We start from the raw sequence: 16905 nt of genomic DNA on the forward strand, positions 1-16905 counted from the left end.
TATTAGACGTGTGAAACATTAATAAACGAGATCAGAAAGCCGTAATATTAGACGTGTGAAACATTAATAAACGAGATCAGAAGGCCGTAATATTAGACGTGTGAAACATTAATAAACGAGATCAGAAGGCCGTAATATTAGACGTGTGAAACATTAATAAACGAGATCAGAAAGCCGTAATATTAGACGTGTGAAACATTAATAAACGAGATCAGAAAGCCGTAATATTAGACGTGTGAAACATTAATAAACGAGATCAGAAAGCCGTAATATTAGACGTGTGAAACATTAATAAACGAGATCAGAAAGCCGTAATATTAGACGTGTGAAACATTAATAAACGAGATCAGAAAGCCGTAATATTAGACGTGTGAAACATTAATAAACGAGATCTGAAAGCCGTAATATTAGACGTGTGAAACATTAATAAACGAGATCAGAAAGCCGTAATATTAGACGTGTGAAACATTAATAAACGAGATCAGAAAGCCGTAATATTAGACGTGTGAAACATTAATAAACGAGATCTGAAAGCCGTAATATTAGACGTGTGAAACATTAATAAACGAGATCAGAAGGCCATAATATTAGACGTGTGAAACATTAATAAACGAGATCAGAAAGCCGTAATATTAGACGTGTGAAACATTAATAAACGAGATCTGAAGGCCGTAATATTAGACGTGTGAAACATTAATAAACGAGATCAGAAGGCCGTAATATTAGACGTGTGAAACATTAATAAACGAGATCTGAAGGCCGTAATATTAGACGTGTGAAACATTAATAAACGAGATCAGAAAGCCGTAATATTAGACGTGTGAAACATTAATAAACGAGATCAGAAAGCCGTAATATTAGACGTGTGAAACATTAATAAACGAGATCAGAAAGCCGTAATATTAGACGTGTGAAACATTAATAAACGAGATCAGAAGGCCGTAATATTAGACGTGTGAAACATTAATAAACGAGATCTGAAGGCCGTAATATTAGACGTGTGAAACATTAATAAACGAGATCAGAAGGCCGTAATATTAGACGTGTGAAACATTAATAAACGAGATCTGAGAGCCGTAATATTAGACGTGTGAAACATTAATAAACGAGATCAGAAGGCCGTAATATTAGACGTGTGAAACATTAATAAACGAGATCAGAAGGCCGTAATATTAGACGTGTGAAACATTAATAAACGAGATCTGAAGGCCGTAATATTAGACGAGTGAAACATTAATAAACGAGATCAGAAAGCCGTAATATTAGACGTGTGAAACATTAATAAACGAGATCAGAAGGCCGTAATATTAGACGTGTGAAACATTAATAAACGAGATCTGAAAGCCGTAATATTAGACGTGTGAAACATTAATAAACGAGATCTGAAAGCCGTAATATTAGACGTGTGAAACATTAATAAACGAGATCAGAAAGCCGTAATATTAGACGTGTGAAACATTAATAAACGAGATCTGAAGGCCGTAATATTAGACGTGTGAAACATTAATAAACGAGATCAGAAGGCCGTAATATTAGACGTGTGAAACATTAATAAACGAGATCTGAAGGCCGTAATATTAGACGTGTGAAACATTAATAAACGAGATCAGAAAGCCGTAATATTAGACGTGTGAAACATTAATAAACGAGATCAGAAAGCCGTAATATTAGACGTGTGAAACATTAATAAACGAGATCAGAAAGCCGTAATATTAGACGTGTGAAACATTAATAAACGAGATCAGAAGGCCGTAATATTAGACGTGTGAAACATTAATAAACGAGATCTGAAGGCCGTAATATTAGACGTGTGAAACATTAATAAACGAGATCAGAAGGCCGTAATATTAGACGTGTGAAACATTAATAAACGAGATCAGAAGGCCGTAATATTAGACGTGTGAAACATTAATAAACGAGATCTGAAGGCCGTAATATTAGACGAGTGAAACATTAATAAACGAGATCAGAAAGCCGTAATATTAGACGTGTGAAACATTAATAAACGAGATCAGAAGGCCGTAATATTAGACGTGTGAAACATTAATAAACGAGATCTGAAAGCCGTAATATTAGACGTGTGAAACATTAATAAACGAGATCTGAAAGCCGTAATATTAGACGTGTGAAACATTAATAAACGAGATCAGAAGGCCGTAATATTAGACGAGTGAAACATTAATAAACGAGATCAGAAGGCCGTAATATTAGACGTGTGAAACATTAATAAACGAGATCAGAAGGCCGTAATATTAGACGTGTGAAACATTAATAAACGAGATCAGAAGGCCGTAATATTAGACGTGTGAAACATTAATAAACGAGATCAGAAGGCCGTAATATTAGACGTGTGAAACATTAATAAACGAGATCAGAAGGCCGTAATATTAGACGTGTGAAACATTAATAAACGAGATCAGAAAGCCGTAATATTAGACGTGTGAAACATTAATAAACGAGATCAGAAAGCCGTAATATTAGACGTGTGAAACATTAATAAACGAGATCAGAAAGCCGTAATATTAGACGTGTGAAACATTAATAAACGAGATCAGAAAGCCGTAATATTAGACGTGTGAAACATTAATAAACGAGATCAGAAAGCCGTAATATTAGACGTGTGAAACATTAATAAACGAGATCTGAAGGCCGTAATATTAGACGTGTGAAACATTAATAAACGAGATCTGAAGGCCGTAATATTAGACGTGTGAAACATTAATAAACGAGATCAGAAAGCCGTAATATTAGACGTGTGAAACATTAATAAACGAGATCAGAAAGCCGTAATATTAGACGTGTGAAACATTAATAAACGAGATCTGAAGGCCGTAATATTAGACGTGTGAAACATTAATAAACGAGATCTGAAGGCCGTAATATTAGACGTGTGAAACATTAATAAACGAGATCTGAAAGCCGTAATATTAGACGTGTGAAACATTAATAAACGAGATCAGAAGGCCGTAATATTAGACGTGTGAAACATTAATAAACGAGATCAGAAGGCCGTAATATTAGACGTGTGAAACATTAATAAACGAGATCAGAAAGCCGTAATATTAGACGTGTGAAACATTAATAAACGAGATCAGAAGGCCGTAATATTAGACGTGTGAAACATTAATAAACGAGATCAGAAGGCCGTAATATTAGACGTGTGAAACATTAATAAACGAGATCAGAAGGCCGTAATATTAGACGTGTGAAACATTAATAAACGAGATCAGAAGGCCGTAATATTAGACGTGTGAAACATTAATAAACGAGATCAGAAGGCCGTAATATTAGACGTGTGAAACATTAATAAACGAGATCAGAAGGCCGTAATATTAGACGTGTGAAACATTAATAAACGAGATCAGAAAGCCGTAATATTAGACGTGTGAAACATTAATAAACGAGATCAGAAGGCCGTAATATTAGACGTGTGAAACATTAATAAACGAGATCAGAAGGCCGTAATATTAGACGTGTGAAACATTAATAAACGAGATCTGAAAGCCGTAATATTAGACGTGTGAAACATTAATAAACGAGATCTGAAAGCCGTAATATTAGACGTGTGAAACATTAATAAACGAGATCAGAAGGCCGTAATATTAGACGTGTGAAACATTAATAAACGAGATCAGAAAGCCGTAATATTAGACGTGTGAAACATTAATAAACGAGATCAGAAAGCCGTAATATTAGACGTGTGAAACATTAATAAACGAGATCTGAAAGCCGTAATATTAGACGTGTGAAACATTAATAAACGAGATCAGAAAGCCGTAATATTAGACGTGTGAAACATTAATAAACGAGATCAGAAGGCCGTAATATTAGACGTGTGAAACATTAATAAACGAGATCTGAAAGCCGTAATATTAGACGTGTGAAACATTAATAAACGAGATCAGAAAGCCGTAATATTAGACGTGTGAAACATTAATAAACGAGATCTGAAAGCCGTAATATTAGACGTGTGAAACATTAATAAACGAGATCAGAAAGCCGTAATATTAGACGTGTGAAACATTAATAAACGAGATCAGAAAGCCGTAATATTAGACGTGTGAAACATTAATAAACGAGATCAGAAAGCCGTAATATTAGACGTGTGAAACATTAATAAACGAGATCAGAAAGCCGTAATATTAGACGTGTGAAACATTAATAAACGAGATCAGAAGGCCGTAATATTAGACGTGTGAAACATTAATAAACGAGATCAGAAGGCCGTAATATTAGACGTGTGAAACATTAATAAACGAGATCAGAAGGCCGTAATATTAGACGTGTGAAACATTAATAAACGAGATCAGAAAGCCGTAATATTAGACGTGTGAAACATTAATAAACGAGATCAGAAGGCCGTAATATTAGACGTGTGAAACATTAATAAACGAGATCAGAAGGCCGTAATATTAGACGTGTGAAACATTAATAAACGAGATCAGAAAGCCGTAATATTAGACGTGTGAAACATTAATAAACGAGATCAGAAGGCCGTAATATTAGACGTGTGAAACATTAATAAACGAGATCAGAAAGCCGTAATATTAGACGTGTGAAACATTAATAAACGAGATCTGAAGGCCGTAATATTAGACGTGTGAAACATTAATAAACGAGATCTGAAGGCCGTAATATTAGACGTGTGAAACATTAATAAACGAGATCTGAAGGCCGTAATATTAGACGTGTGAAACATTAATAAACGAGATCTGAAGGCCGTAATATTAGACGTGTGAAACATTAATAAACGAGATCAGAAAGCCGTAATATTAGACGTGTGAAACATTAATAAACGAGATCAGAAAGCCGTAATATTAGACGTGTGAAACATTAATAAACGAGATCAGAAAGCCGTAATATTAGACGTGTGAAACATTAATAAACGAGATCAGAAAGCCGTAATATTAGACGTGTGAAACATTAATAAACGAGATCAGAAGGCCGTAATATTAGACGTGTGAAACATTAATAAACGAGATCAGAAGGCCGTAATATTAGACGTGTGAAACATTAATAAACGAGATCAGAAGGCCGTAATATTAGACGTGTGAAACATTAATAAACGAGATCAGAAGGCCGTAATATTAGACGTGTGAAACATTAATAAACGAGATCTGAAAGCCGTAATATTAGACGTGTGAAACATTAATAAACGAGATCTGAAAGCCGTAATATTAGACGTGTGAAACATTAATAAACGAGATCAGAAGGCCGTAATATTAGACGTGTGAAACATTAATAAACGAGATCAGAAGGCCGTAATATTAGACGTGTGAAACATTAATAAACGAGATCAGAAGGCCGTAATATTAGACGTGTGAAACATTAATAAACGAGATCAGAAGGCCGTAATATTAGACGTGTGAAACATTAATAAACGAGATCAGAAGGCCGTAATATTAGACGTGTGAAACATTAATAAACGAGATCAGAAAGCCGTAATATTAGACGTGTGAAACATTAATAAACGAGATCAGAAGGCCGTAATATTAGACGAGTGAAACATTAATAAACGAGATCAGAAGGCCGTAATATTAGACGTGTGAAACATTAATAAACGAGATCAGAAGGCCGTAATATTAGACGTGTGAAACATTAATAAACGAGATCTGAAGGCCGTAATATTAGACGTGTGAAACATTAATAAACGAGATCTGAAGGCCGTAATATTAGACGTGTGAAACATTAATAAACGAGATCAGAAAGCCGTAATATTAGACGTGTGAAACATTAATAAACGAGATCAGAAGGCCGTAATATTAGAGGTGTGAAACATTAATAAACGAGATCAGAAGGCCGTAATATTAGACGAGTGAAGCATTAATAAACGAGATCAGAAGGCCGTAATATTAGACGTGTGAAACATTAATAAACGAGATCAGAAGGCCGTAATATTAGACGAGTGAAACATTAATAAACGAGATCAGAAGGCCGTAATATTAGACGTGTGAAACATTAATAAACGAGATCAGAAGGCCGTAATATTAGACGTGTGAAACATTAATAAACGAGATCTGAAGGCCGTAATATTAGACGTGTGAAACATTAATAAACGAGATCAGAAGGCCGTAATATTAGACGAGTGAAACATTAATAAACGAGATCAGAAGGCCGTAATATTAGACGTGTGAAACATTAATAAACGAGATCAGAAGGCCGTAATATTAGACGTGTGAAACATTAATAAACGAGATCTGAAAGCCGTAATATTAGACGTGTGAAACATTAATAAACGAGATCAGAAAGCCGTAATATTAGACGTGTGAAACATTAATAAACGAGATCTGAAGGCCGTAATATTAGACGTGTGAAACATTAATAAACGAGATCAGAAGGCCGTAATATTAGACGTGTGAAACATTAATAAACGAGATCAGAAGGCCGTAATATTAGACGTGTGAAACATTAATAAACGAGATCAGAAAGCCGTAATATTAGACGTGTGAAACATTAATAAACGAGATCAGAAAGCCGTAATATTAGACGTGTGAAACATTAATAAACGAGATCAGAAAGCCGTAATATTAGACGTGTGAAACATTAATAAACGAGATCAGAAGGCCGTAATATTAGACGTGTGAAACATTAATAAACGAGATCAGAAAGCCGTAATATTAGACGTGTGAAACATTAATAAACGAGATCTGAAAGCCGTAATATTAGACGTGTGAAACATTAATAAACGAGATCTGAAAGCCGTAATATTAGACGTGTGAAACATTAATAAACGAGATCAGAAGGCCGTAATATTAGACGTGTGAAACATTAATAAACGAGATCAGAAAGCCGTAATATTAGACGAGTGAAACATTAATAAACGAGATCTGAAGGCCGTAATATTAGACGTGTGAAACATTAATAAACGAGATCTGAAGGCCGTAATATTAGACGAGTGAAACATTAATAAACGAGATCAGAAGGCCGTAATATTAGACGTGTGAAACATTAATAAACGAGATCAGAAGGCCGTAATATTAGACGTGTGAAACATTAATAAACGAGATCAGAAGGCCGTAATATTAGACGTGTGAAACATTAATAAACGAGATCAGAAGGCCGTAATATTAGACGTGTGAAACATTAATAAACGAGATCAGAAGGCCGTAATATTAGACGTGTGAAACATTAATAAACGAGATCAGAAAGCCGTAATATTAGACGTGTGAAACATTAATAAACGAGATCAGAAGGCCGTAATATTAGACGTGTGAAACATTAATAAACGAGATCAGAAAGCCGTAATATTAGACGTGTGAAACATTAATAAACGAGATCAGAAGGCCGTAATATTAGACGTGTGAAACATTAATAAACGAGATCTGAAGGCCGTAATATTAGACGTGTGAAACATTAATAAACGAGATCTGAAGGCCGTAATATTAGACGTGTGAAACATTAATAAACGAGATCAGAAGGCCGTAATATTAGACGTGTGAAACATTAATAAACGAGATCTGAAGGCCGTAATATTAGACGTGTGAAACATTAATAAACGAGATCAGAAGGCCGTAATATTAGACGTGTGAAACATTAATAAACGAGATCTGAAGGCCGTAATATTAGACGTGTGAAACGTGTTACGGTGTAAACGTTCAGAAGACGTTATCAACAGATGACAAGCCCTGATTTCACAACGCTCCCATTACAAGACAATAAAGCACATTATTTCCCAGTACACTTCACATACATTAGTGTGAGTGTGTGTGTGTGTGTGTGATGGGTAGGTTTAGGGTTAGAATAAGAGCAGTATAAAACAGTATAAAAATCATTATGTCTATGGAAAGTCCCCATAAAACATAAAAACACAACATGACACAGCTTGTTCTGCTGAAATGAGACAGGCCTTTTTGCTGAAGTCGAACCCCTCATCATCGGGACTGAGAGAAGGTTCAGTAGGACACACACGGCTCAGCTCAGCGTGTGTGTGACACACGTTTAACAGTATTGCTGTGTGCCATCATCATGTCCAGCAGGACAAACTGGACAATACACACACAAACACGTTGGACAATACTGATGTGAACATATGTCAACAGCTCCTTTATGTTAACGGGATAGTTGACTTAAAAATGAAAATCCTGTCATCCTTTACTCACTCTCACGTTGTTTCAAACCAGTTTCCTCCTCCTGCTGAACACTAAAGAAGATATTTTGAAGAATGTCGGTAACCAAACAGCTGTTGGACCCCATTGACTTCCACAGTATTTCTGTTTTTAACTGTCTGGTTACAGACATTCTTAAAAATATCTTCTTTTGTGTTCAGCAGAAGAAAGAAACTCATGCAGGTTTGAAACAGCTTGAGGGCGAGTAAATGATAACAGGATTTTCATTTTTTGGGTGAACTGTCCCTTTAATAAAAGATGGAAACATGTGTTTGGCTTGTACAAAAGCAAGGAACAAGACAGTTGAGCTGTTAAACTGCCTCATTTGTCTTTATAATACCTGTAGCATTACAGAATTCATTAATTACCGTATTGTTAAGGTCAATATAGACTAAACCTTTATACATTATTACATTATTCATGTCCTGATTAATTTCCTCAGCTTCTCAGGATGACCCACCAATCTCAAAATCAAACCATACATGTTAAATATAAATACCTTTATCGGTGTGTGAATGTGGTCTTGACACAGTCACTGCTGTAAACTCTTAAGTCACTGGTGACTGATCTGATCTGTTCAGGAAAGATGAAACACACACAAACACACACACACACACACACACACACTTCAGAAATGCACGTTATGGCTAGGCTTTGAAGTATTGTCGAATCATGTAAAATCATGATAAATGTACATCGATATCGTGTAGCACACACGTATTACTTTAAAAAGCTAACAAATATCAAATACCAGATTAATAACACACCTGCAATTAAAGTTAAAGCGACCTGTATAACACTGAATTACTGTGTGCGACGGGTGACATCAAGGTCCACTTGTTTACAACACTCGTTTAAACACGTTAAAAGTTCTTCACAGTACCTGTAACTCCATGCCGATCTGTCCTATCGGTTAATCATGTGTGAGAGAGCGGTTATTAAGTTTAATAGCGCATATATTAATAGAAGAACCGTCTGAAGGGGGTTCCTGATTCTGTTTCCACACGTCACTGACACATGCACGCGCTTCCCTGACACAGTCACGTGATTTTCACTTAAACACAAACAGGTTCACGGGAAAGACACTCCTCCTCTCTCTGTGTGTGTGTGTGTGTGTGTGTGTGTGTGTTTACAATAAGCAAACTAAATGTTTTGTTTTGTTTTGCCTGCAGACATAAAGTGTTTTGCGGCTATTGTTCCACTGCCTTAATAGTAAGTTTGCCTCAGACATCACGTATGGCCATGTGACTCAAATATGTTCATTTAGATTTGTTCGTAAAACATAATACAAATTTTTTATTTGTAAAAGTACTATAAACAACATTCTTTATGATCAGAATTTATCTTTAAATACAACATTAAATTGTTGCAATATTTTTGAACAATTAATTTTATGTATTTAAATACATTTCCGTATTAACTAGTATTTAAGTAGTGTATTGGTAGTTAGTGTGCTACACTCTTAAGGTGATGATACACAGGGCAACTTTTTGAGCAATGTTGCTGAGCAATGTTGCTGTCAACGGGCAACCAGATGAGACACAGGGCCCACGACCGATCTAAATTATCCAGATAGAAATGTATTGCCCATTTTCAATGGGAAAGTGCCCAAGCAACAATTGCTTGGCAAGATTGCCCAATAACATTGCTCAAAAAGTTGCCCTGTAGGCTGTGTATCATCACCTTTAAAGTCAGTAAAAATAGGGCACAGTGTACTGTGTTAATTTTAGGAATTATCCCTATTGATTTTTCACAGGTGTTTAACTGTATTTTAAAGGTGCAATGTGTAATATTTCTGAGGATCTATTGACAGAAATGCAATATAAGATCCATAACTATGTGTTCAGTGGTGTATAAAGACCTTACTCAATGAACCATAATGTTTTTATTACCTTAGAATGATAAATTTATATCTACATAACCGCGGGCACCCCCTTCTATGAAGGTCGACATATTGTGACGTCATGTTTCTACCGTAGCCGACAGCGAACACACAGCGCTACAGAGCGCGCTTCGTCACTACCTTGAAAGAGAAGCCGCAGGAAGCTAGTAGCTAGACATAGACACCGTGAGTAGTGACTTTTCTCTTGTCAGTGGTGTAAAATATGTAGTTGGATTGTTTCATGTAACTTAGTTATTCTCCCTCGCTGTGTTATGGCTTTGACTATCAGCTGATTAGTATATTGACCGTAAAACAGTAACGTTACAGGAGTCACCAACCCGTCGATCGCGGGCGTCAAGTCGATCTTGGAAGCATTTTAAGTCGATCGCGAAGAGTTTTCAAAACCAGAGAAAAAAAACAATATTTTTATTCATTATTATTTATTAATTTGTGTGTAGTAAATGGTGTATAGGGGATGCGGAGGCGCGCGCGGCAAAAATGACGTGATTGTAACAGCGCGCGCGCCTCCGCATCCCCTATACACCATTTACTTTGCGCTCATGCGGACGCGTCGAGTATAAACAAGGCTTTACGCTTAAAGCTGCCGTCGGCAACATTTTTTTGATCATATTCAGTGAAATCGACACTATAATCCGACAGAACAACATAAATAAAGTGGTTTTAGAAAAAAAACCGAGCTTCTAACTCCACCTGGAGCGTGTTATTTGTTTTGCAAAAATCCACAGCTCCCGGATCATCGGGTCCAATCAGCGCAGGGGGGTGTGAGATCTGACTGTCAATCACAGATCGGGCACACGCCACCCCTCGCGCACGCTACAATCACATGCACACGCCTGAAGTTCGCGGAAGTTCGCGCAGTAACGAAGAGTGATGGCGGAAAATCAAGTAAGCTCATTTAGAGTATAAATGACGTTAGCAATTGCAATCTATCAGTAGATTAGCCAGGACAGCACACCTCCAAATACTCCATGGTGTTGATGGATGCTGATGAGATGGGCGAGTTCACAGATAACCTGGTGCACACGCACTGACGAGCATGAACTCGGTGGGAGGGTATTCGTTGATAGTGGGGAGGGCCATGAGAGTTGTAAACATTACAATTTTTGCCTAAGTCCACTCAATCTGCCAGACTTGCCGACTGCAGCTTTAACCAGCTCAGCCACAGCCCTACAGCATAACAGCTCATATTAGCCAGCTAAACTTTTACTACCCTGTTAGAAAACATATGTAGTTGGATAGTTTCATGTGGTTCTTCTCCCTCGCTGTATTATGGGTTTGCTATGTGGGGAGAAATGTGCTGGTTACGTTTGTGAGACAATCAGCTGATTACTATTATTATATTATATATTAAGACCCTTGATCCTCACCTGACTATGGCTTTGTAAACTTTATCCATGATGTGGTTTATAATGGACTGTGGTACAGAAACAGTGACAATGTTACACACTCTTGGCTTACTCTGGCTATTCTCTGCTGTCTCAGACGACGATATGTTTGTCCCGTTTGAGCCACCGTAGCTTCTTCGAAAGGGAGGGGTGAGCAGTGGGCGGAGCCCTTAGTGCAACTCGCAACCGAACCGCTAGATGCCGCTAAAATCTACACACTGCACCTTTAAATAACTGAAGGAAAATGTCCAGGCAGAAAATTACCAGTATCTTTTCCATTTTTTCAACATATTTTCTTATTGCAGTGTAGCCTACCTAACAACAATTATTGGAACAGGCTAACATGCTGTATCATAAGCGAACAATTATTATTTAACAATTCCAACTAGCAACTTAATTCCCATACAATGCGTGTATACTGCATCTTTCTCCAGATCTCTTCTGGTCAATGGTTTTCTCTTTTTGTGTAATTTAGATGAAAATATGTGCCTTTTTATTGTTTGAGGCACATTTCAAAAGTTGCCAAATACATTTAAAAAATAGCTAAATTTGTTGCTAGGTGCTTTTTGATAAAAGTTACTAAACAAAATTGCTAATGCCGAATTTTTTTTATTTTATTTTTTTTATTTTTTATTCTTTATTTGATTGGGACAGTGCATTTTAATGAACATAACATGGAGTACATGCATGTAAAAATGCTGGATTTTAGCCAAAGGCTAATTTCCATCCGTAGTCCCACGGGCCAGGACCATAGAACTCACAAAACATTACAAAGTAAAATTTTACATCTACAGTCAATTCATAAATTAGCTACATCCTATATACAATATTCACACAAGACTACATTAAACTTCACAAAAACACTCATCCATATACACGTTACAACAAAACAAATTAAAATTAAAAATAACAAAATTAAAACAGATAAAACCTACATACTAGTGTGTGCAGCTTTGATTTGCCCATAGCCATTTTTTCAACTGGACTTTAAACGAGCTATATGTAGTACATTCTCTTAGTGTTCGAGGAAGACTATTCCACAGGTTCCCACCCCGGACAGACAGCACCGTCTGACCGAAGGTGGTACGCCTGTGAGGTATTATCAAGTCTCCTCTAATAGAGGCTCGTGTGGTCCTTAGAGAATTGTCTTTCGATTTAATAAAGTCCTTCAGAGATGGCGGAGCGAGGGAATGAAGGACTTTATACATCAAACAGGCCATCTTCAAATTAATAATATGTTGAAAATTTAATAATCTATGTTTTTTTAGCACTTGACAGTGGTGGTGGGACAATGGTTTTTTGTCTAATGTTTTTAATGCCTTTTTATATAGACTTTCTATGGTTTTAAGTGTTGTGGGGCAAGCAAGAGACCAGGTTGTCAAACAGTAATCAAAATGAGAAACAATCATCGAATAAAAATATGTTTTAGCAGCACCCATAGTTCAATTATTTCGAATGTGCCAAAAATTTTGAAGATTAAATTTGACAACCTTCACTACTTTTTTTACATGACTTTTGAAGCATAGCGTTGAATCAAGGACTACCCCAAGGTATTTGAACTCTGAGACCAGGCGAAGTTCCTTCTCCCCGTTCAGGAAGACGTTTGATCTACTTACTTCGACATGGCGTTTTGAGAAGTACATGCACACAGTTTTTCTGGTGTTCAACATGAGACATGAATTCCTGAGCCAGTCCTGCACATAAGATAGGGCAGCTGTGAGATCAACAGCTGCTTGTTGGATGGTTTTTGCTTGAGTGTAAATTACTGCGTCATCCGCATACATCTGCGAGAAGACGTTTGGGCATGAATTTGGTAGGTTATTGATAAAAAGAGAGAATAAAACTGGCCCAAGAACAGACCCCTGCGGGACACCAACCCCAGAATCTAAACAAGGAGACTTGACACCAACGTACTGTTTCCTGTGGGAGAGGCAGGATTTAAACCATAAAAGTGCTTGATCAGAGATGTTAAATTGAGTCAACCTGGATATTAAAATCTGATGGTTAACAGAGTCAAAGGCTTTCTTCAAATCTAAGAAGACAGCCCCGGCACAAGGATTCTTGTCAAGCAGACCTTTTATGTTCTCTGTACACACAGGGCACTATCGGTGGAGTGATGGGTCCGAAAACCAAACTGTAATGGATGTAGTGAAGGTTGGACATTTTCCAGATGAGCCGTCAACTGTCTGACTACCCACTTCTCTGCTATTTTGGATATAACTGGAAGTATGCTGATAGGTCTATAATTAGACATGTCTGTTGTAGCACCAGATTTAAGTATTGGTGTCACTGCAGCTACTTTCCAATCTGCAGGGACTATAGAATGGTTAAAGGACATATTAAGAAGATGGGTTATTGGATGTATTAAATAATCCTTATACTCTTTAACAAAATGTGTATTAAGGTCAAATGCATCAAGAGCTTTTGAATTTTTCATACCAACAATAATTTTTGTAACTTCATAGTCTGAAATTTCAGTGATTTTGAATACAGGCTGATGTGGATCAGAGACATTGTCAGAACACAGAGGTGGATCAAAATGCTGCGGAATCTCTTTCACAGAATTTATAAAGAAACTGTTAAAATTGGTGGCTTTGGAAAATGGATCTTTAATAATAGAGTCATTAATTTGAAGCTCCATTTCCTTATTGTTTTTATTTAGATGTCTATCAAGCAGTTTGTTTAGATTTTGCCATACTAATTTTCCATTGCCGTTTGCATTCTCTATTATTTTAATGAAAAAATTCGCTTTAGCCTGTCTCAGACTCTGTGTTACCTTATTTTGCAAATGGGTAAACCTTTGACGGTCTATTGTTAGACCTGATTTTAAAAATTGCTTTAATATCAGGTCTCTAGCTGACATTACATTTTTACATTCTGTGTTCAGCCATGGCAAGTGGTACCTTTTTTTACGTCTATATCTCCCTCTACTCGAATGAGTTGAGATAACATCCTTCAGAGATTTAATAAATTTACTGGTACATAATTCAGGATTGTCATCATACAAAATTGTATCCCATTCCAGAGATGTCAGGGCTATGGCCACATTTTGTCGTTGGCTGTTAGGTATAAACTCATAAGGAGACCTGCTATTTGTGGGGTTAAGGAAATCATTAGCCCTCGACTTTGGCAATTTCCTAGAAAAAAGTATAATATTATGGTCTGAGAGACCAGTCAGGAAATTGTATGATCTAATTATCCTTTCGGGTCTGTTGCTGAAAAGTAGATCTATTTTAGTTTTAGAGTGTTTCGTAATCCTTGTTGGTTGCTGAACAAGTTGAGAAAAATTAAGATTATCCATTGTATGCTTTAGTGTTTTCCTATCTTTCTTACAGTCCCAATTCACATTGAAATCTCCAATTACAATAACTTCATTGGACTTCTTGTGTGTTGTATGATGTTTAAGTAGTGCCTGCAGTTGTTCATAGAAGTCGACTTTAGCTGATGGTGGACGATAAAGGCAAATCAGAGTAAAACTCATCTCTGCAGAGAGGGAAATTTTAACTGAAACATTTTCAATTTTGATCTCACTTGGCACACTTAATTGTAAACACTTCAAATTATTCTTCACATACAGCAATACACCCCCACCTCTTCCTTTACCTCTGTCCCTTCTAAACACATTATAGTCAGGAAAAACAACACCAGCTTCAGGGGATGATTCTTTAAGCCAAGTTTCTGATAGGCCTAATATATCAATATTTGAATTCCTGAGAATATGGTCCAGTTGTTTACGTTTAGGGAGCATACTACGTATGTTAAGGTGAGCACAAAAAAAGCCCTTTTGGCCTATTTTTATTGTCCCATATTAATTTAGCCTGGTTTAATGTATTAAAAATATTTGTCTCTCGATATCTTCTCATTACATAATTTCTAATTTTTTTAATGGCAGGAGTTTAGTGCAGTCTGAGTACAGTCAGGTACGAACCAGTTTTGGATCCCTGGCGTAAGTGCCGTTGTTTCCAATTCAGCTGTCATATTGACGGCCAATGTCACATGACCATCAACGCACGTCGCAGCAGCGATACGCGATACGCGATACGATACATTATATATGTAAAATATAGCAAGGAGATATTTTACGTTGACGATGCTGACTCGCGATCTTCAGTAGCCTAGTGAACGTGCCAGAGAGAAATGCACATTTCATAAGGATTGCATAAGCAGAGAGCAGACTGTAGTCTGTTTTCTTTCGTTTTGAATTGTTCTGTTTAAAAGTAGACATGTGAGGCAAGTAGGCTACCTTATATGCTGAGTTTCGGTTCATTATGTGACGAGCTCCAGTTCACGCGCCGGCGCCTCCGTTTCCTATCTATCGTCTGCTATATTTACTTCTTATTTATCAAATCCAGGCAATTGGTTGATGAAACATTGATTAAAATTAAGATACAACTAATACAAAACGAAATTCAGGTTAAAGAAAGGTTTTGTGCTTTCTGTTTGATGTCTCTGTGGAAGTTTTAAAGCATCTTAGTGCTGCTTTCAGAGCGCTCACGTCCGTAACAGAGAACACGTCTGTAACATTGTTTTTTCCTCATAAATGCGAACACGAAAAATTGAATAAAATAAAATGAATATTTTATGTAGGCTACTGTGGAGACTGACGCCGGGTTCACACCGGACGCTGAAGCGGCGCGGAACGGAGGCCGCTTCCTTTCGGCGCCCATGTTAACCTATGGTGTCGTTCACACCAGCCGGCACGCGCCGTGAAGCGCCAGTTTCGGCGTCTGGTCTATTTTTTTCGCGAGCCACGAGTGATCCGCGTCAATTCCAGCAGGAAGTTACACCAAGAAACACTCGACCGTCCGGTCAATTGTCAAAATATAAGCAATTTTCAAATTAAAATACAATATAATACCCTATAATCAAAAGATATAGGGCAAGGGCTCTCCTCCTGTCTACTTGCACTGGGAAACAGGAAGAAGAAAATAGATTTAATAAATTTGAAGAGAGGATGTATATTTCAACGGTATATATATAGGCCTACACTACTATAACTGTCTACCATATTCTCTCTCTGCCTGCGTGTGTGTCTCGACAACGGATTAATAAAAGAAGTGTACAAACTTCTTGGTTACAGAAACATGGTGTATTTATATTATGAGGTTATTTACTTACCCATTATCATGTAAAAAAATAGCTCTGAATAAACAACAACTGAGCTGAAGCGCTTGTCGACCTCCACGAAGAATACGCGTCTGGTGTGAACAGGCAGGCGCCAGACCACGCGTGATTTTCCGTTCCGCGTCGCTTCAGCGTCCGGTGTGAGCCCGGCATGAGAGCCAACCCTTCTTCATCCGGTGGGTAGTATTACTTTTGGTTTGCGCAGTGTAATTCACATAATCACTAAAAAAATATTTTGCCTCCAAGTTTTTATTTTTTTAAGCAATCAGAAATCTAGGGCACTGCTATAATCCCACCCACTTTGAAGCGGTACTAACTGCAGTGGAAAAGCAAACCGAGCTAAAGCGAACCCAGCCGTGCCGTGCTGAGCCGATTCGTACCACGCAGT

This window comes from Rhinichthys klamathensis, unplaced genomic scaffold (genome assembly GCF_029890125.1).
Source record: "Rhinichthys klamathensis goyatoka isolate OS25496 unplaced genomic scaffold, OSU_Roscu_1.1 h1tg000272l_1, whole genome shotgun sequence".
Lineage (NCBI taxonomy): Eukaryota > Metazoa > Chordata > Actinopteri > Cypriniformes > Leuciscidae > Rhinichthys > Rhinichthys klamathensis.